General features: G+C 42.0%; 1 long non-coding RNA gene across 1 annotated transcript; it reads left to right on the top strand.

Moving 5' to 3' along the window:
• The first annotated feature begins 1,873 nt into the window (after nt 1-1,873).
• Nucleotides 1,874-13,508, top strand: LOC105432813 (uncharacterized). The gene is made up of 3 exons (XR_016140604.1): nt 1,874-6,801; nt 7,004-7,213; nt 11,029-13,508. It is a non-coding gene; the product is annotated as an uncharacterized LOC105432813 (long non-coding RNA).
• The last annotated feature ends 7,381 nt before the right edge of the window (nt 13,509-20,889 follow it).

Below are 20,889 nucleotides of genomic sequence, written 5' to 3'. Positions count from 1 at the left end.
TTTTAGAATCATTTGCCTCGTAAAATGTAAAACATGCATAATATACAATCATGTAAGAAAATCGTCAAGTTCATGGTAACCGCAGCTCGAGCATACTGTTTCTAAAATGATAACTCCACGATCGATTTCGCGTGAGGTCAATGAATCCATCCCACTACCTATAACGCTATGCTAGAAATAGTGTTAGAAGACGATGTAGCAGTTTCTCCAACGCATTTCATTTTGATAATGAAATAGCTTCAATACACGCAACACCTTTAAAATTTAAAGTATTTTTATACGATATTACAACAAAATGATATCTATATGAATAACAAATTGAGGGCAGTTAAGTGTTTAATGATACAATTAATTAAAAATGAATAAACATCAGTCTAATTTTGTCTATAAAATTATGCGTTCCTTTAGGAAGCCTTGAATCTATTTTACATATTTAGACTGATCGCGATCTGTATATTTCATTTATTTGGAGCCTAAAAAAAAAACAGTTTCTTCTCATGTATCATTAATCTCATGTATCAGATTCTCAAATGTTCTCTAATAATTCTGTATCTAATTAGCGATCCTCATTTATCGTTGTCATCGCGACTTCTGACACGAAAAATTCCTCTGGATCTATTCGCAATGTATCCTCTATTTCGACAGGCCCTCCCTTCCTTTGGTCCGACAGTTCCCACTTTTCTCCCCACGTAAGGCCCTGTACGAACACGGAAGGGTTGGGCTTGTGAACCGAACGAGATATCGGGGGAAATTTTCCGAAAGCTCGATCAGAATGCCAATTGCCGCTGTAGCCGGCAGCGACGACCAATCGGCGTTGCCCCTGGTCGAACAAGTGGGGGGCCAGCCGAGACTTAAGCGAGGCCACTCGCCGTGGAGCTGTCAGAGCTCTGTGGGGCACGGTTACGCACGCAGCAGCCGGTCCCTTCAGTTTTTCCGGTAGCGTCCACCTTCGTCGACTGTCATCGCCGGATTGCGCGACATTCCTCGCGCGAGTCCACCGTCGGTCGAGTTTCCCGATCGATCTGCTAGGATTTGAGACCGTGGATCGTAGCAGCGACAATTGCGTTCTTGTGTCGCCACTTCACTCGACAGGACTGTCTCGAGGATTTCCGATAATTCAGGACGTTTCCGATAATTGGAGGAGCCGCCGTTCGCACGAGATTGCACGATTGCGGGATACTCGAAGTGTCAGAAGTGCCTGCAACGCTCTGTTAGCTTTCCAAGGGAGCCGAGTAAGAAGATATGGCTCGGCAGTTGGACCCCACCGGTCTCTACTGAAGACGTTTTTCTCTCTGCGATCGAGCAACTACATACTTCCGCTTTCAGTGTTGTTGTTGAAGATCATTATCGTCGACATGGCAGCAGGAGGATTGGACCCCACCGGTCTGTACTAAAGTGCCGTCGAATATAACTGCGTTTCTCGAGACCGCTCATATATCCGTATTCCCCCCCCCCCCTCCCCGAAGGCGAGTTTCGATTGACTTTCAATTAAAATTGTGCAACATGGCTGGACTCGATCCGACCGGTCAGTATTGAGAAGGTGAAGGAAGGTCCGGAAGAAACGAAGAAGCAGAAAAAAAAGAGATCCGAGAGATACCTCAAGGTCACGAGATGGCCGCTACCGGGGGTCTCGATCCGACTGGACAATACTAAAATATCAAAACCTCCGAAGCTAGAAGGAAACATCATCGTAAAGCGATAATATCGCGATAATGAAAGAAGTGAGAGGAAGAGAGGAAGTCTCATCTTCCAACTTGAGGAGACTGAGATGGAGCATCCATATTCGTAAGGGACGACATCGAATATTCCTCGTGGAACGCCAATGAAGATGCCGAATCTGCCTACGTACAGGGTGAGTATTTCTCGTCTTTGATTTAATGTCAACATGGAATGTTGATCGCAAAGATAGATCGTCGCGTAACGTTAGTGTCAATCGCGATCATCGCGATTTCGATCGATCTGCTTTAGTTGTACTAATATTATCGAATCGATTATTGCCTCGATTACACGATTATGCTTGTTTATTCTCGCACGTGTTCGTCATAGTTATGTAATCTATGGCAGTGATACGCTCGGACTCGTGATCGAATCGCGACTACTCGCGAGCTCCTCTTTCGGCGGTCAACCCTCTCCCACTTCATCCGCGAGTTCCTCACTCCGATTCACCTTCTCCTCTCCACGTCGTCGACGTAACCGCGCGCCGAAGTTGCAAAAGAAGGGAGGAAGACCTCTTCAAAGATTCGCTAACCCGCGGCATGACTGACGATCCAAAAGGAGAAGGGAGACGGTTAAAAGGAGCGTCGGGAGGGAGTCAGGCGGGAGGAGTCTCTCACATGAGGTGGGACCGTTTGATTCCTTAACGTTACGTTACGTCACTCTGTCGATATCTAATACTATGCTTACGATCTATTGGTTAGCGCAATTCGATCGAAATGCATGACGAGGTAGGAGACCTTCGCGATAGAATCCTGTGGCTATTACCAGTTGTCTAATTTTGATAGACGTGAGATTTGATGTTAGAGTACGAGACGGCGATCTCGTGTAGATACGTGTTTTATCCTCTCTACCCGGTTTTCTTGTCGCGGTTACAAGCAAGTGCCCCTCGGGGAGTCAGTCTAGACCGTTCACCTCGTCATTACCTGCGGCACGTAGTCCCAAATATGTTCCGGCATGCAATTAGACGTGTTATAGCATCACGCATAATTAATTGCGATCGCCTAATCCACGATCGAATGTCTTTATTATTCATGCTAGATTTGATAAAAGATTTTTCAGTAAGCATATTATATATTTCTCGCGATTTCTGTGCTAATAAGAGAAATTCAGAATCTAGAATCTTTTTCTCTATTCGTTTGATATATAACAAGATAATCTTTTCCATCAACTGAAATTTTCAATAAATTTGCGAAAGACGAAAAGACGTGTTTTTGCTACGCGGTAAGTTTCCATAATATCATTTCCATTAGCAATACAGTCTCGTATTAATATAGCGCAAGTGGACAATCCGGCATATTGGCATGCGACGCAATCACGTGCGCGCGGTGACGCGTCTCTCGTCGTCCAATATAACTGTACCGTAAGATAGAAAAATCCTGGAAAAGTCGTTCTAGAAATCCGTCACACTTGGCGTTATCGACTCGCGGGTGTACACGCGCGCCGCGTCGCTTTCGCAAAGTCACGAAATTAGTCTCGGTCCCATGGGAAAGACAAGACCCCGATATAGTGGGTATAGCCGAGGAGGAGGCCTCGGCCAACTCCTCACATGGCCGAGTTCATTGACACCACCTGAGTTTTGGGCATTCACCGTCCCGCTCGCGCGTGTACACCGTCGATCGTGCCTTCCTCGTCAGGAATAAGCGATCGTTCCTTCGCTCGTCCGTTCGCTCAAGTCAAGTCCGCTCGGTCAGCCACCGTGCCTCTTCCTCCTCGGTGACCGTTTCGAGGGATCCCCTAGATTTCGCGGAAACGCGGAGCCGCGATACGCCGCCGAGATCCATCATTTTTTTTTCTCGCGAGTTTGCGAACAGTTTGCGAACGCGGCCTCTGCCGCGATTTCCGGAGAGATCGTGTTAATTTTCGCGAGGAAATAAGAACTGAGTCTCGTCGATGAACTCTCGGCTCAATCGGGAGCGGACGTGGGCAGATTCTTCAGAGTTTTCTTCTGCGCGGTTGCGCGGCCCGCATACGTGAACCTCTTCCGGGTGCGTCCCAAACCGTTCGTTAGCTCTCGCGCGAGGTGTGTGCAAGAGCAGTGCGGCAATTTGCCGTGATTACTCGACGAATATTTGCGCGCATTAAGAAATGGAAACTCGCTGCTGATATATTTCCGAAATTATTTGATATAGGAACGAACAATATTTTATGCATTTTCTTCTGATCAGGGATTAAAAAACGCTTCTAATTACTAGCCGTATATTGATCAAGAATTAATCGGCGTGCACGTGACGCATATATTCATTACGTTAACGAAATGGCTCTCGTACTGTCTACTGGTTCGGGTATCGGTACGAATACTTGAACGCGCACACAAATTTAATGTAATCGGCATTACTCGCATAAAACTTGGATACAATAGCGCGTGCAATTGCTAAGAGAGAGAGAGAGAGAGAGAGAGAGAGAGAGAGAGAGAGAGAGAGAGAGAGGGAGAGAGAGAGAGAGAGAGAATACCATTCCTCTACTTAATGCGCCGTGCACTGGAGGCGCCGTCGCCGGTTGTAATTTCGAACCGCTTCCGTTTATCCGCTGTCATAATGTTTGCTTCGCCGTACGATCTTATTACCAGAATAATAGACAAATAGAAGCTGCGGAGATAGAATGTACAAACGCTGCCGTTGCTGCTCTTGCTCCTGCTGCTGGTGCTGCTGCTGTTGCTGCTGCTGCTGCTGCTGCTGCACAGAAATACCGAGACGAGAGAGCAAAAGAGGAAGAATGGGGATAGAATGACAGGGGAGAGGGGGAGAGGTGGAAGAAGGAGAGAGATCACGCGTGACCTAGGACAACATACCGCGCGACCTGCATGCCAATCGTCTCTCTCTTACTCTCGCACGTACACGTACATTCTTTCATTTCTCTCTTACTCGAACGCGCGGTTTCTCTTCCCGTGTCGCATCGCCGTCTTTCTTCCTCCCTCTTACGCCGCTCCCCCCCCCCCCCCCCGCAGTAATAGGCGTACCGAATCGTACCTCCTCGTTCCGCGATCGTGACGCATCGGTCGTGGTTTTAGAACGAGGCGCCGCGATGCTATCGAACCCAGGCAGACGGGCTCGCGGCATTTTGGCAGGCAGACTTTTGCCCGGACAACGCATCATGAATAACAATGACACTAGTATTTAAATTTGGTGAACGTGGTCGGATGCGCGCGAAGATGGCAGGCCTCGACTCACGTGCGCACAGACTTCCTCGATGCGCAGAGAGAAAAAATTGAAATGAATTTTATTTAATAGACGATCGTGTGTACGTGTATGTCAATCCTCCGAATTTCTACACTTTTTCAATATCTTCCGTTTGTTTCTCTTTGAAGAGCAATTCATTCTTTGCCGAAATTATGTATATGTCTGAGAAACTCACAATCAAACCTTATAACTCAATGTGATATACGTTTACCTCGTATAACAAAATACAAAATAAAGCATAAACGCACGCGATAAAATCTTAAAAAATTATTATTAAATATATTACATATTCTTATAAATTCTTCTAAATTCTGGTACGACGATTCTTGTTTCTTCGAACATTATCCGTCCGATGGGCGGATCACCTGGTAGTTCTCTCCAGAACGTTTCGGAGATGATGTTTCCTTGGAATAATCCGATAAGCATCGTCGCACGTGTCTGACACGTGGTCGACTTGCCCGGCAACATTATCACGTATGAAAAACGTCGTTTTATACTGGACGGTCGGCATTCGACGGCCGACATTGTGGCATAAACTGCCGCGATAATAGGATAAATCGACTCGGTTGCAATTAACGTCGAGGTGGGCGCGTTAAGTCACGATATTCTCGTTCGACGCGCCAAACGAGTGTGCAATATTATCGGTTTAGCGGAACATCTCGGGTCTACAACACGGATAATACATAAAGATGCGTTTCTATGATGCGCGAGAGGAGATCGCGCGGCATTACGATCGTAGACGCCGGCTGCTCTCGTCGTCCCCTTCCAACCTATCTCTTTCTATAACGAACATCCACGATCATCCTTCTCCTCCAACACCTTCTTCTCCTCCTCATCCTCCTCTTCCTTCTCCTTCTTCTCCTCCTTCTCCTCTCTTCCTCTTGCTCCACCTCCGCCATCTCGGCCTCTTTCCTCCTCGTTACCTACTCCATCCTCTCCCGCTGTGGTCGCCTCTTTTTTCGGCGGTTCTCCTTCTTTTTTTCTCGTGTCCAGGAGATTCGGAGGTTCGTTCACCTTACGAGGTATCTACTGCTTGGACTTGTCTATTCCTATGGGAGTCGGGGGTACTGCCGCGTGTCCGTTTATAGTCATATAGTTGATTGGAATAACACGCGATCTGGCTGTCCTATCCAAGATCACGCTCGATGAGCCACGCTGAACAGGATCGGAGGTTAATTCGACATTCTTCGGATTCTCCCGAATTTTCTTCGCAGTTCGCCGCGTCTGATCGACTTTCGAAAATCCCCCGGTGTTTCCCTTTTGCCTCGGGACAGTCAGCCTTGCTCGGTCTCGCGCGTAATGTTCAACCTTGCGCTATCGTACACGCCATTGAGCCGATTACAAGCCGTTCTCCATCTGGCAAAGATCGACGATCCGTGACAGAGATCGAGAAGAAAATGATGTTGCCAGTGCGACACGACGAATGTCGGATTTATCTTCGCTCGATCCTGTTGCATTCACCAGTTTTACATCGTCGATCTCGGTATATATTCACGACAACGAGCCATCAGCCATCCATGTTCGGCTCGAAAATGTGCTATTCACGCGACAAAGGAATCTCCCCGTTCGATAACCGCCGACCTTTCTCGAGCGAGCACGCGAATATACTCGCGCGTCGCACTTAACCATCCGCGAGTGAGCGGGCGTAAAAAAGTTTTTCGAAAGGCCAATATCGTCCGCATATCGTGTGGCGACCCCAGCTTAGCCTAAGGGTAAATGGGCCAGGGCCGTCGCCGTGGCTCGTGCAACACGAAATTCCCCTCGAAGCACCCGATAGTTGTTCTATGAAAGAACGATATCACGATTATACCACAGGCACTCATCATCAGGCGGCATCTTAGGATGTGTTCGATGCATCGAAGGTCTGGCCAAGCAAGCGGCATAATGCCAACCAGTGGCATTTACGGCGGTAAGACCACCTTTGCCTCGACTCCTTTTCTCCCTGTCTCTCTCTCTCTCTCTCTCTCTCTCTCTCTCTCTCTCTCTCTCTTTCTCTTTTTCATCCCGCTCTTTCCCTCACGTACTCGCGCACCGTCTTTATCTTCTTCTCTCCCTCTCTCGCTCTCTTTGCTCCTGTCTCTTTCTCCATCTCTCTTTTTCTCTCTCTTCAGCTCGTTCTCGCGGCGCACGGGTCTCGAGCAGCAGCTTCTTTAACGTTCCATTACCGGCGTTCTATGGAATGCATCGGTCTCTCGCAACACCTACGAAGACGAAGTCCGCGGAATCGGCCTTAAACCTTCTGCCGAGATAAACGACGGAGCACCGCTGAACTTCTCACCTCTTTGGCTGATGCACGAGCATCGATCGTTAATGCTTCAATCGTAACTATATGTTAGGCTACGAAAACATTTTGGAAGTCAACGAATTAAGATTTCACGGAGGCACTAAAAGCTATACATATATTTAATTAGATTGTTTTATCTAAAAATTCGTTTAACATAATTAGTATTTATGTTAGTATTTCATTACTTTATATTTCATGTTTGATCGAGTATGATAAATTTCAGTCTTTTAACTTTACATAAAATGTAAAGTTAAATATTATCGCTCTGTGAGATTTCTTTTTTTTCCACTGTGATAAAAGTTTATTTAAACATTACATTTTAATTAATACAATCGTAAAATTTGAACGAGTAATACATAAAGTGTATTTCTTTTTAGCAATTTGAATTTTCATAATGTTCAACATTCATCGCCATTTCGATACCCGATGGACATTTGTTAATCCGCCAATTTCATTTCTAAAGTCTTAAATCCTGCAACTAATATCACGTCATGCAATTCGAAATTGAAGTGGTGCCTTGGTTTTATTGTTGTTTTTTATACACGTAAATTTAATTAAAATGTGCTCCAGTATGTTCGCGCCATGTTACTAAGAAGATACTTTAACGACTAATATCTTTACAATTACCGGTGACATCTTATTGCAAATGGCCAAGAGCGCAAATGCTGCGAAAATGAGCAATCGGCATTACTTCCTCAATGATTACAGTAATCCTTGAGGCGATAATTGATACATATTTATAGTCAACAACTACGTGCCTGCGGATGAAAATGGGCCAATCACGATGATATCCCCATGTGGGCATTCCAACCGAGACGGATTGTACAGATCCTCCAAGCAATAGTACTCGCGTGCGGTAACGCACGGCGATCTATGGTGGTAGAAGTGCCGTAGCGTTGGTGATGGTGAGCGGATCGCCTTGACGAGAAAATCACGTGGCCGCGGGAAATGACTTGTTATATAAACTAACGATTATCTCGATACTTGTACATTGCCACATCTAATCCGACGAGTATGACACGATCGTCTCGGCGAGACCCTTCCCCCCCCCCCTCCTGCGACATGTTCGTGTAGCATTTGTTACGACCGTGGAAGAAATAGCGAGGCGACGTAACGGATAACGCCCCCCCCCCCTCCCCCCCTCTCCCCCGTGAACCGACATGCGCCAATCGCACGCACGATCGCTTGACTCGATTTTACTTAATCGGGAAATTCTGCGGGACATCCTAAGAGATTCATCGCTCGCAAAGTACTCGGTACTCTCTAAGGAATACGTGGAGGCGCGTAGAGCCAGCTCGAGGCAGTTACCCGGAGGGGTTACCCGATCGCGGTGTTCCGATCTAGGTGCATCGCGTATCTAGGGCAGCGAAATACAATCGGAGAGTCTAGGCCGCGATGCGAGAAAATCAATGCGGAGCACTCGCGATGCCGGCGGGTGCACGACGGATAGAAGTAAAGTCAAGAAAGTGGGTCAACGTCGAGTCGGGCGCGAGTCCGAGAACCAAGTTCAGGGGCAAACTGCAGCGCCATGCCCGGAGCCACGGACTCCTCTCGTGCCTTAGGTTAAGTTCTTTCTCTCTTTCTTTCCCTCGTCGACGTGTACACGCATATACGCATACACGCGCGCGTATACGCGTGCACAGACCGCGGTCTATCTCTCGCTCTCTCTCTCTCTCTCCCAGGGGAAAAAGAAGGTAAAAGAGAGAAAGAGAGAGGAAGAGAGAAAGAGTGCAGGAGGCGGTCTAACGGACTCCGCTCTGGTCTGCCTAGTTTTATTTTTCCGACGGACCCAAGCCTGGCCATTCGTTCCGTCCCTCTCTTGACCGCCTTGGACCCTCCCTCGCACGCGTGCGTGCACGCGCGTGTGAGCACAGGGAAGAGGGAGTGATCGTACCTGCGCTTCCCCTTATTTTCTCTTTCTCCGCGTTAGCTGATCTTGGCCTAGGTCCCATCGGTGCCGTCGCCGCCGCCGCTTCAAGAGTGCTTTCTCCCGAGCAAACTGGCATTTCATGACACATTTTTCGGTCGAACTTGGCCCAGAAATAACCGAGTTGGAAAGTGTAAGTGAAAACCCTTCGCTCTCGAATAACCGTTTCTAGCCACGACGATGGTTCAACGCGTCTGCTTTAGACGACTAATGTCTTCGAGTTAGAAACGGACGATGACTCGGTCGGAGTTTCAAAAGCTCTTACTCTAGCAAAAGACCAAGCGAGATGTTAAGGGAAACGCGTTCCCTCTCATTTTATCGTATAATACTTGAGGAAAAATAATAATCTGAATAAAATCGATTAATAGGGCTCTTCTTCGAGAGATGAGACTTGAAATTTTGTTAGTTTCATTTCCATCTTGATGCAGTCACTCTTAATACATTCTCCAAGTAAAGCTGATCTTTCGTGGATACCTTCGCGAATCACGTGAATTTGTTCGAATTAATTAATTAATTGTACGAATATACGAATTATTACTAGTTCGTAGTAATTGTCTTTCTCGTCTAATTCGCCTTGTGCTAATACCGCCGTGACCGTGGCCGTTGTCGCAGCCGCGCGATTCCCTTTCCTGAATTTGTCGATCGTAACACGTTTGCATTACTCATGATAAGTCTCTTACGACTCTGCCTTTCCGTTGTTCGAATTCTCTTTCACTCCTCCGTAACAACGCGCGGAAAAAGAAAAAAAGGATCGAGCGAGTAAAGTGACCTCGACAAAATCGTCGTCACGAAGGCCGTTCGGCACGCGCGAGCGCACGTATTATGCTGGCTGCTGTACTCTACCAACCGGAAGATATATTATATCGATTAGCGATAAAGAGCGCGCTTATCCACCTAGCGAGTGCGGATACAGGCGGATACAGGCGCATACAGGCGCATACAGGTAGGCTGATGGTGGGAAGGTAGTCGGCCTCAAGTAGGCAGGATATAGGTAGCCAACGGGTCACTCGGGCCGTTTCTGTTTTACGTCTTCGTACACATGTCTGTTTTACATGCACATGTGCATACAGCGGCGCATCCGCGCATTTCAATCCACTTATCGCGCCGCGCGCGCGCGCGCGCGCGCGCCAACTAAATCGCGTGCTGTTACACACACTTCATGGTGTTATCTCCGTTTCGAGCGCGTGCTCTCGAACGCGGGAGGAAGCGCGCGGACAGGCGCGAATGAATGGAAACGCGAGTGATTCTCGCGTTGTTAGACACGCATCTCGCGCGATCGATACTGTGTGTGTGTGTGTGTGTGTGTGTGTGTGTGTGTGTGTGTGTGTGTGTGTGTCGCGCTCTCACGTTACCGGCAAATTGTCCCTGAGGATACGCGATCGGTTTGCCAGGGCGTGGTTTCCTATGCCGTAGTTTTTGCCCGCCTAGAATGCACCTAGGCGACCTTCGCTGAGATCAGGATATCCCGCCGCTCGTTTCTCCCCCTGCCATTCCGTTGTACACCCACCACTCCACCTTCTGCATTACGCTGCACCCTTCATGAACGCACCAGTTACATTTCGAATCTTTTTTTTGCGCGCATGACGTATATATGAAACAGGATATTAATATATCGTAATTCATTGCATGAATAACCGGTGTCCCGCATTACATTTACCTTCCTACATTTACATTGGAAGTTAAAAATTAGAATTAAACTTCATCGCTTCGGCATATACTATTATTATGACCTATTTATATATTTAAATAGATAAAAGATGATAAGCAGACATAATCCCGTACAGACGCTAATATCGTTAATATCGATTATGTTAATATCATTCTATTTATGATATGCGTATCTCGTATTACGTCTTACAGTCTAATCCTGCATTATTAATGAACCTTGAATTAATACATCCATTTTTTTATTGGCTCTGTTTCAGGAATCGACCAGCAACGACATCACTGCCGTCGAGTAGCTACATCTCCTCTTGGAACTGACAAACGTAAGGACGATGGAGTCTGCTCGAGAATGGAAGGAACTTTACACTGCCATGGAAATTCGCCGCCTAGTCGTTCCATTTCTTTCTTCATCTCGGTCTCTCGCGGAGACACGTGCGACTCGAGAGCAAAAATATGGACACCCAGGAAAGATCGCACGCGTTTCTTTTGACGCCTGCGACATTACGAATACTGCCGATGTAATAACCACGACAAGACGCTATTTTTTTTTATTTATATCACCTTTTAAGACACGGTGGACACGAAGAAACGCGATAGATATGACCGTCACGAGGATACCGACGCTTCGGCCTCGATTTTCGCCAAAAGAATTCCTTTCGCTATTATCCGATACTTTATTCTCATTATCATTGCTATTATTAGTCGCTACTTGTCCGCCACCGATTGAGACATTATTGCGTGCGCAATAATATTGCGCTGTTACCGTTATCATTATATTATCAACACTATCATGAGTAATATGATCATCGTTATTACATCTTTTTCTTGCTTCGAATGTCGATGATATTTTGAGTGTTACATATGGATTAGAAAAAACAGTAAACAGAGTTAATTATTTAGGAAAATCCTGTTTCTTCTGTTGATGTAGCTTTTTAATATTCATATGTTATATAAACTATCAAGAATTATGCAGTCAATGCAGATAAATTTAGACGAGGCATTAAATCACTGCTACTATAAATAAGATCAATCTTGATTCTTTATACAGAGTTTCAATCGTTCAATGTCGTTTTTAACGATATAAAATAATTTTTTAATAAATTTTAAAAGAATAAACTAATGTGAAAATTTGTGACTCAAACTAAATTTAAAAACAGCGATTGTTTTCCGAGATAAGAATTTCAAAATCAACTTTCGTTCGTGAAAATTATACGTTTATATGAAAAAAAAAAAAAAAAAAAAAAAAAAAAAAAAAAAAAAAAAAGAAATAAAGGATTACACCAATGTTCAATAATCTGACACGCGCTCGTGCGACGTATGGCGGAATCCCTCGGGATTCCGACATCTCTGTGTGCAAAATCGATCGGGGGCACCTTCGATTATCAGGAAGCGGTCGCGATGCATACACGTCGGTCGCGCATTGTTACACAAAACTTCTTTCCGCCCGACTGTGTCGTAATGCGCGATTCGCCCGTTTCGAACCACGACGACCACGTACTTTGCATTCCTCGCATACATCGACTCGCTCGGTGCGCGAGGCTCACTTGCGACTTGCTCTTGCACACGGGCACGTACGAGCGCGCAGACACGCATAAACACGGACCGGGACGTTTGGCCGCGCTTCTTAGCTTCGAGTTGAAGCGCGCGTTCTTCACTTACGTATATGTGTACGAGTTACCGTATTTCTCTTAATTACCATAACGCTCGAATAGCACGAATAGGTAAACGTTCGCGTTCTGTCTTTATTCCTTATTCTTTAATTATTATTATCTAATTTTTATTATCATTTTTTTTACCATTATTATTTTTATCATTACTCCTTTATATTATTATTATTATTATTATTATTATTATTATTATTATCATCTTTATTCAATTATTATTAATATTATTTTTGTTTTTTATTGTTACTCGTTAAGTGTTTCGAGACTCTTTCTCTCGCGGCTCTTTTTCGTTAAAAACGCCGAGTTTCGTTATGAGGATGGCGAGTATGAAAGTGAGAACGACGAACGAGATGAGATATTCGAAGATGAATCTTTTTTCAGAGATTAAAGGGACGAACGCGTGCGTGCACGGAGAAGGATGTGAGTGGTTTTTTTTCTTCTTTTTTTTTTTCTTTTTTTTAGTACAAATGCGTGTGCGAGAGACAAGCGGGACTAAAGGAGAAGCGAAGAAAGAGATAAGATAATATATATACATATAGATACACACACACACACACACACACACACACACACACACACACACACACACACAATAGAAATAAATATATATTTTTGTACTTTTTATCTCGTAAAAAATCGACACCTCGATAATCGAGACGCTTGCGATCGACTGCAATCGACATCGCGCGTCCAACGGCGGGCTCATCATATCATATCTCTCTCTCTCTCTCTCTCTTCTCGTCATCATGATCCCCGTGACCTTTTCCTATTGGAACGCAACGATCCATAAGGCCGATAAGAGTTCGTTACTTGAGGTTACGTTCGGAAGAGTGCGTCAATAGTTTCTATTATTAACCGTAAATCGTCGCAATTGTCGCTTGTACGTCTGAACGTTACCCCGACTAAGATCCACGGCGTTGGTAACGAGTTTCTAATTCCGAAAACTGTCTCTTAAATTAATTTTTCCTTCCGCTCCCGTGCGAATCGTAGGTAGATCGTAGCTGTTTGTTTTTTTTTCTTTTTTTCTTTGTACAACAAGAATGATAAGTGCGAGAAAAATAAAGAATATGAAATGAGCTGTCTAGCGTTGGCGATAATCCTTTTTGTTCTGTCACCTCCTTCACCGCTTCCTTTGTGTCGGCCTTCAAGGATAATGCAATAGAAATATTTCGCCGTCCGTGAACGACTTCTCGACTTTCTACAATTGAGTCATTTCTAAATGCGATATTCTTTTTCCGCCCTCTTTCTTTTTCGATCGTTCGAGAATGAGAAACTTATTCTAATATGTTATAAAAACTTTTGATAAAAAAAGTTTCTTCGATCTTTATGTATAGCTTATATAATACATATAAAGCCGACAAACATATGAACAAGCAGAATTGCGTCAGAGACATATCTCCTACACGTGATAAGTAAAGCACGATTATGATATAACACGGTATTACTGCATCGAAGAAACACACCGTCTATCTATAAAAACTGAGATAGGTCAGGAATATATTTATGGGCTTTGCTTTACCCGTAATTATGAGTTACAGCTGAACCACCAGGTTAGCCTTAACCTTTAGCAGAAAGTAAGATTCAAGATGATGAAGCTCTACCGCTGGCGTTCTTGCATCTTTCGCTTCGTCGCTTTGTCATTTCTCCGTCGTTCCATGATAAGGGATTATTGACAGCCCCGCGAGAAGTGATTTCACCCTCATCTCAAAGTCGCAAGAAACTCGGTACTCGCGCTATAGCCTCGAGTACCGGTGCTAATCGCGAGATATCGGACATCGGTGGTGCCTAGGGCACGTAACACGCACATCTCTTTTGTTTTTGCAGACCTCCAAGCAACTCGGCACTAGGTTACTGGATTCTCTTCTCGAGTTGCCTGCTCTTCCCCTTCTGCTGGTGTCCCCACCATCATCATCTTGCAATCGCCGGCTCTCTCTCTCTCTCTCTCTCTCTCCCTTCGATTCTCCCGCAGACGTAGACGACTTATGATACCCCAGATGCGATGTGCAGTTTCCTTCATATCACGCCGATATGTACCATCGATCTAGAATTTCGATCCGTGTCACACCTTTGATCGACTGTTTTTCCGCTTGCTCGCTTTTGCATCTAATAACACTCATATGACGCAGTCATATGAGATTTAATGACGCGGAATGAAATTTATGATATTTGCAAAAGAAGCTCAAGTATTCGTTCACCGTCGCATCTTGCGTTTATTTAAAAAGTACTGCGTATAGAATCTTTGTTGATTCAAATTGAAATCACAAGCTGTCAATAACATCGCCTTTCGTTGCAATCTTTCGACAATAGAATTTTTGATATTTTAAAGGTAAGACAAATTTAAAAATCTAAAGAATTAAAAATCTAAAAATCACATTTATTTAAAGTTGTGTGAAATTAAACGTAAATTAAATGCGGTCAAATAATTGTATTTTACAAAAATTATTTATTTTGCAAATAAATTTTTGTTTTTAATTGGCTTTAATTATTTTTTATTATTTAATTAAAAATTCAAGAATCAGCGCTTCTGGATAATTTAAAGGAAAATTCGATTGGTTAAAAAATGTGTTATTCAAATTAAAGTTACTAGTTTAAATATTCGAACACAGATAGAATGATAAGTAACTTATTATAGACATTATAGACATTCATTGTTATAGAAATTGTCTGCATTAATTCAACAGTTTTTACAGTATTATTTACAAGATATTATATTTTATCTTCACACAGAACAGATATAATTATAATTGACGTGCAGAGCGCAATAATGCAGCATGATTGTTGCAACCAAAGTCGAGGTCACCTGCAGTGTTTCTTGCAAAGAAACTATGTTTGCGGGATAATAAAGTTTTTCTCAATCACGATGAGAAATGATTATTTCGCTTAGATATTCTTATAGTTTATTAATTGATCTCTTTAGACACATATCTGTACAGCTGCATGTTTATTTAATTGCTTTTGTAGATGTCTGCAAAAGTTCAATCTGCACACCGAGTATACATATATACGCGAAAGATTTTTAAGATAATTTTTATCCGTAGACTTTTACGGTGATTTTGCGAAATCGATTAGTTAGTGCCCTGACGACAAAGAAGAAAAAAACGGAAGTATAGCGTAAAAAGAGATCTTTATTCTCGCCAAGATGATATTCTCTGAACTTAAATGAATTGTTTATATGTTAAATTATTATTGTTCAAATTCATAGTTATACTGCTTTCTAAGATACTGCTTGCTTTTTCATTATAATATATGACCTGGTTTTAGCAGATCAGGTATGTTCGTTTTTTTTTTTTGGTAATACCGTTAGGGGGTCTTACAAAGAGAAAAGCCTTGACAACCATTTTGCGACCTCAAATAATACGATAGAAAGCATCGTAAATGTTCTTAAAAAGACGTAAATATTCTTAAAAAGAGAAACGATATTCGCACGTGCTAATAAATTGTTCATGCCCTTGCACGCATTTACATGTGACAACTTCCTCTTTCTATCTTTTCATTTTGAAGAAAATTCTGCACAGACAATCAACTATTGTATTTGAGGTCGCTTTTGTGCTGATTGATTTGTTGCCATAGCTATTTAACTACACAGACATAAATCGTTTTTTCTATTGAATGGAAAATTAAAACATAAATTTTAATGAAATATATTTGTCAGCTGATGCAATGCATCAATTTCAGCAAAATTTGAAATATCATTAGTAAAGTAAAAAATTTATGTAGACAAATTTTTAGTTTTTATAATTTTACAAATTTTACATCAAATTTTACGTGAATTTAATCAAAATTTATGCTATATTTACTATTTTTTGTAAAAATCAAATATATATCGAAGGTGTATAGTTAAACCATTTGGAATTTGTGCGTATTAGGAGGTTAATCCGTTGAAATGGCTAAGAAAGGATAAAAGGCCAACCATTAGAAAGTACAAAAGTTTTTGCATCATAACAATGGTCAAACTCATTCACATCATAATGACGGCCCGTTTTTGATCTTTTGTACTTTTAACCCTTATGTTACCCTTATGTCACTGTTAATAGCGCATTTTCTTGTTCTGCCTGTTGTTGTAACATCTTTCACTCGTTATCATAGTCATAAATATGGTCAATTATAATGCTCAAGATATAATACGATAATTCTGTTTTGCTTGGAATTTAAAAGCAGCTGATTTACGTTAATTAGAGATTTATCTTGAATGAAACATGTAATATAACAATATTAAATTTAATAATCTGAAATATATTATAGAAAACCAAGACTTTGTTTTGTTATTTACGCTCTGCAATTTGCTAGCCTATTTATGATTTTTGATTTTGTATTTTGCATCTTGAACTTTATTTAAAAAATTTCACATTTTTACATTTAAAATTGCTATTATGCAATTTAAAATATGGGTATGGTCATAATCTATATAATCTATATAGGGATGCTAATTAAAAAAATAGAAATTCTTCTTTACATAATCTGAATGTTTTTGAATGTAAACTTTATACTTTGTTCTTAAACATAATCATAGACATATGATAAATGATGATAAATATGATTTCTCAGATATGTTGAGATACAAGCATAATTGAAGATAATACAACTTCTTCGTGCATCTTAATTGTTTATTGCACTTTTTTGCTCTTTAGTAACAAGTTATCTGAAATTAACATCATGCATGCCGCTGGCGATTAATTCATAACTAAAGAACATCAATTTCTGATATAATTGATGCTGAGGGCTTGTTGAGAAAAACTGTTCCATTATGCATTCAATATTCTATGTTTCTCAAGTCTCAAGTCTCAATCATATATCTGAATTTTTTATTGATTGATAAAAAAAAAGACATATATAAAAATATTTAAATAAAGAAATTTTTTAAAAGAAATAATCCTTCTCTTATTTATTATAAGTAAATAAATAAGAAATAAAAATCTTTTAAAAAATTTTGGTAAGTTTATTTAGAAATAATTTTATTAGACTTTATAATCGTTAAAATAAAAAATATATAATGATATGGAAAATGAATATGTAAAGCATTTTGCATGTTTAATCTGAAATTATTGATCTATATGCTATTTATAAATATATTTCTAGATTAAACTTCTTTGTCCAGGAAAAGCGGTTCTTTCGTCATCGAAGACTGTGAGAACGATCGAGTCCTTGGAAACGATCCCCGTCTCCGAAACGCGGAAGCTGCGCGTAGATTACACGGACCACAGTTAGACGAGGGTTGTGAAGAAGCGGGAGAAACGAAGGAATAAAAAACGATATGCCGTAACCGCACCACCACCGCTTAAGGGGGCAGCTTGCCGACGAGCTGACCTAACGGGACCGCTGTAACCGCCCCTTACGTAGTAGTAGGGGATTAAAAAATGGGATGAAAAAAAGATTCGGTGGTACCTTCAACCCTTCCGCATACCAGTGTTAATCGCGAGCCATTTGGAAAGTACCTTTCTCTGATCCGGTTCCTGGCAACCCCTTCCTCCGTTTTTTCCGCTGATCCACGGCATCGCTCTATCCCGGATTCAGGAGGGAAAAAGGGGATCACCAATTTTTTTCACCTTCTTCCACCACCGCCTCCTTACGCCGCCTCTTCCAGATCGCGGCCAGACCACTCGAGAAAGACTACTCTTCCTTCACCAGGTGCCTAAAATTTCGCCAGCTGTGTGCTTCTCGTCACTTCCTGCTCCAAGGAGCAATCATCTTGAAAATACCTTGACGCCGCGAAAACTTTAGTCCTTTGACCGCGATTTACTTTTAACGAAGTTATAATTTATAATATATGTTCTTACTCAAACAGCTTCAAAATTCGAGAAACTCAAATCTGTATTCTAAAATCTGGAAATTCAAATGAAACTTTAAAAAAATATAACTTTGCAAATAACGTAAAGTTTGTAGTTAATAATGTGTTTTTCTATAAATAAGGAATTTATGATTCTAATGAAACAAGAGGATTGATTATATGTCATGCGACACTGAATATATAATTAGTAGCGTGCAAAAAGATAATGACAGTGTAATATTTTAATCGTGGTGCAGGCAGGGAATATATTAATCGGAGTGTCTCAATCGCGGCACTCATGGCCACGAAGTTGCAAGATAACTGCCGACGCTGACGTGGAGGACGTTGATCAATATTAAAACATCATTCTATGCGTGTCGTCTAAATATGGCACACGATGTTAATTCGAAATAATTACGCGTGCCTCTTTCTAAAACCGGATTTTACGGCTGCTTTGCATTCTGCATTTGCTAATTTGATATATCAGCATTCTCGCAACCGATTCGCGCAAACGCAACGAAATTTTTCCATGAACGAAAATATAATAAACATCCTCATTCCTGAGTACGCAATTTTATGGAAATGGGATACATGTCACGTGTCTCGTTGAAAAAATACATTCGCCAGTTTTTTTTCCATCTGATTTAGCTATCAACAAACATTATGAGTAATTAAATTTAAATAAAGAGATACCAATATTATATTTGTAAATACTAATTTATTAGCAAGCCAACTTCGAATTATTCCAATCTTAAAATTGTTACATCATTCTTTTATATTTGTTTTTAAATTCTTTGAAATTATTTCTGAGTATGATATTCTCAATCAATTATTTCAAATCACAAATATCATTCGTATAATTAAAATTTTTTATTTTCTTTCATCTTAACGTAAAACATGTGACATGTGTGCAACTTGTAACATTAAGCCCTCTTCTCCCATCTTTCTCCCTTGGTAACTGACGAGTTTTCTCGTGTCACTTTCGATTTTAAGGAAGCCTCCTACGACTTTCATGCAAGAATGTATAAAATCCGTGACGGCACCACGTAGGAATCTCCTTTCGAATCCTCGAAGAGCGAGGACGACGAAGAGGAAGGCTCAAAGGTTGCTGCTCGTTTAGTCGCGCATCTGCCGCCTCGATGATAAGATTGCCTTCGTTATATCATCGAATCGGCTGAAAAGACAAAATTGTATGAATATTATCGCCCTATCTTGTCTCCTTCCCTTCCGACGTTCGACCCTATTCCTCTCACGTCGTCTCCGTGGCGTTTGTTATTTTTATCTCTCTCTCCGTTTTTCCACTGTCTAAACCGCAGGTAGTATGCGATGGACCGCGGCGCGCCGCGAGCGGGCGTCACTGACCCCTGAAAATATGCGGATAAGCAGAGGAATCCTCTGGTATCCTAAGCACCTCGACGTTTCATGACGCACCGATGCCCGAGCGCGATGCGTTAATCGCCAATGTACGAACGTATACGCGAATATAAGCGATATCGCACCGTTTAATATTCTATATTAATCTGTCCGTCGTGGTTACGGAAGCGCGATAACTCTGCGCGACGAAATAATTCGATTATTGATCAGTGTCACGCACCCCTCCCCCTCCCCCCTCTTTATTCCGCGGCGAGATATTCGAGATGACGTATGCCGATCTCGGATTCTATCGAATTAAATGAAGACGTCCTTCCGCGCGAAGGACTTCTCTAAATAACAGTCGCAGTCCACTCGCCCGATTAATTTGCTCGATCAACGGAGGACGAGCATGATGATGCATTTACGATGAAGATTCACTTAGGATTCATAATTTATCATCGGTGAACGGACGATCCCCGCACGGAGGGTCGAAGACGCGTTCGTCAAAGACGAGTTGAATTCGATGAACCGAGCCGATGGTTCCCGCATGTTACTGGTGGTCCACAGAGGGAGGGCTACGAAAGCACGCAGTTGAGAAAGTACCGATTGCATTTAGCAAACACGAAGTCCATTGATCCGTTGGTAACGAAAATACACGGCCGACTCTAATTGTGCGTATCGCTGTGCGTCTAGACGTTCCCGTTATTAGCTGGAGGAGGCATCGATGTTCATTCATTAGTGGCGCTAAATACATTCGTTCTCTCCCTCTGCTTTCTTGCTTAATTTGATGAAATACTTTGATATATTTACAATCCAAATAATTAAAAATTATAACACGTTTTTCTGTTTTTATAATATTTATTTTATTAAAAATATAATAATAATTATCTATCAAGAAATACTCTAATACATACATAATGAAAATAATTAAATATCAATTGAATCATTGAACAAATTCTAATTCTTTTACATTAAATATAACGCGAAATTAATATATATATATATATATCAAATAGCATTATCATTGTAATGAATGATCGTATTGGTAGCATTCGTAGCGGGGTATGACTGTTTGATTACATAAATCGAAGGTCACGGTTCCCTCCGTGAAAAATGCCGATGATTCAATGGCTCGCCGCGCGGCGATTCAAACAAGCTCAAAAAAAGAATCCGACAAAAGGCATAGGAGAATCGGATATAGAAAGAGAAACGAGAAGTACGTCGTTGTCCTTTCGCGGCAAGGACGGCGCCGACAGCACAGGCTCTTTTTCGCTGTGAAATACTGAAATGCATATAGCCGGCTTCCTCGTCTGCTCTCGCCGGGATCATTACTTATATCA

This window comes from Pogonomyrmex barbatus, unplaced genomic scaffold (assembly GCF_055798465.1).
Source record: "Pogonomyrmex barbatus isolate J1 unplaced genomic scaffold, ASM5579846v1 scaffold6, whole genome shotgun sequence".
Taxonomy (NCBI): Eukaryota; Metazoa; Arthropoda; class Insecta; order Hymenoptera; family Formicidae; genus Pogonomyrmex; species Pogonomyrmex barbatus.
This window is presented reverse-complemented; position numbering and strand designations above follow the sequence as displayed.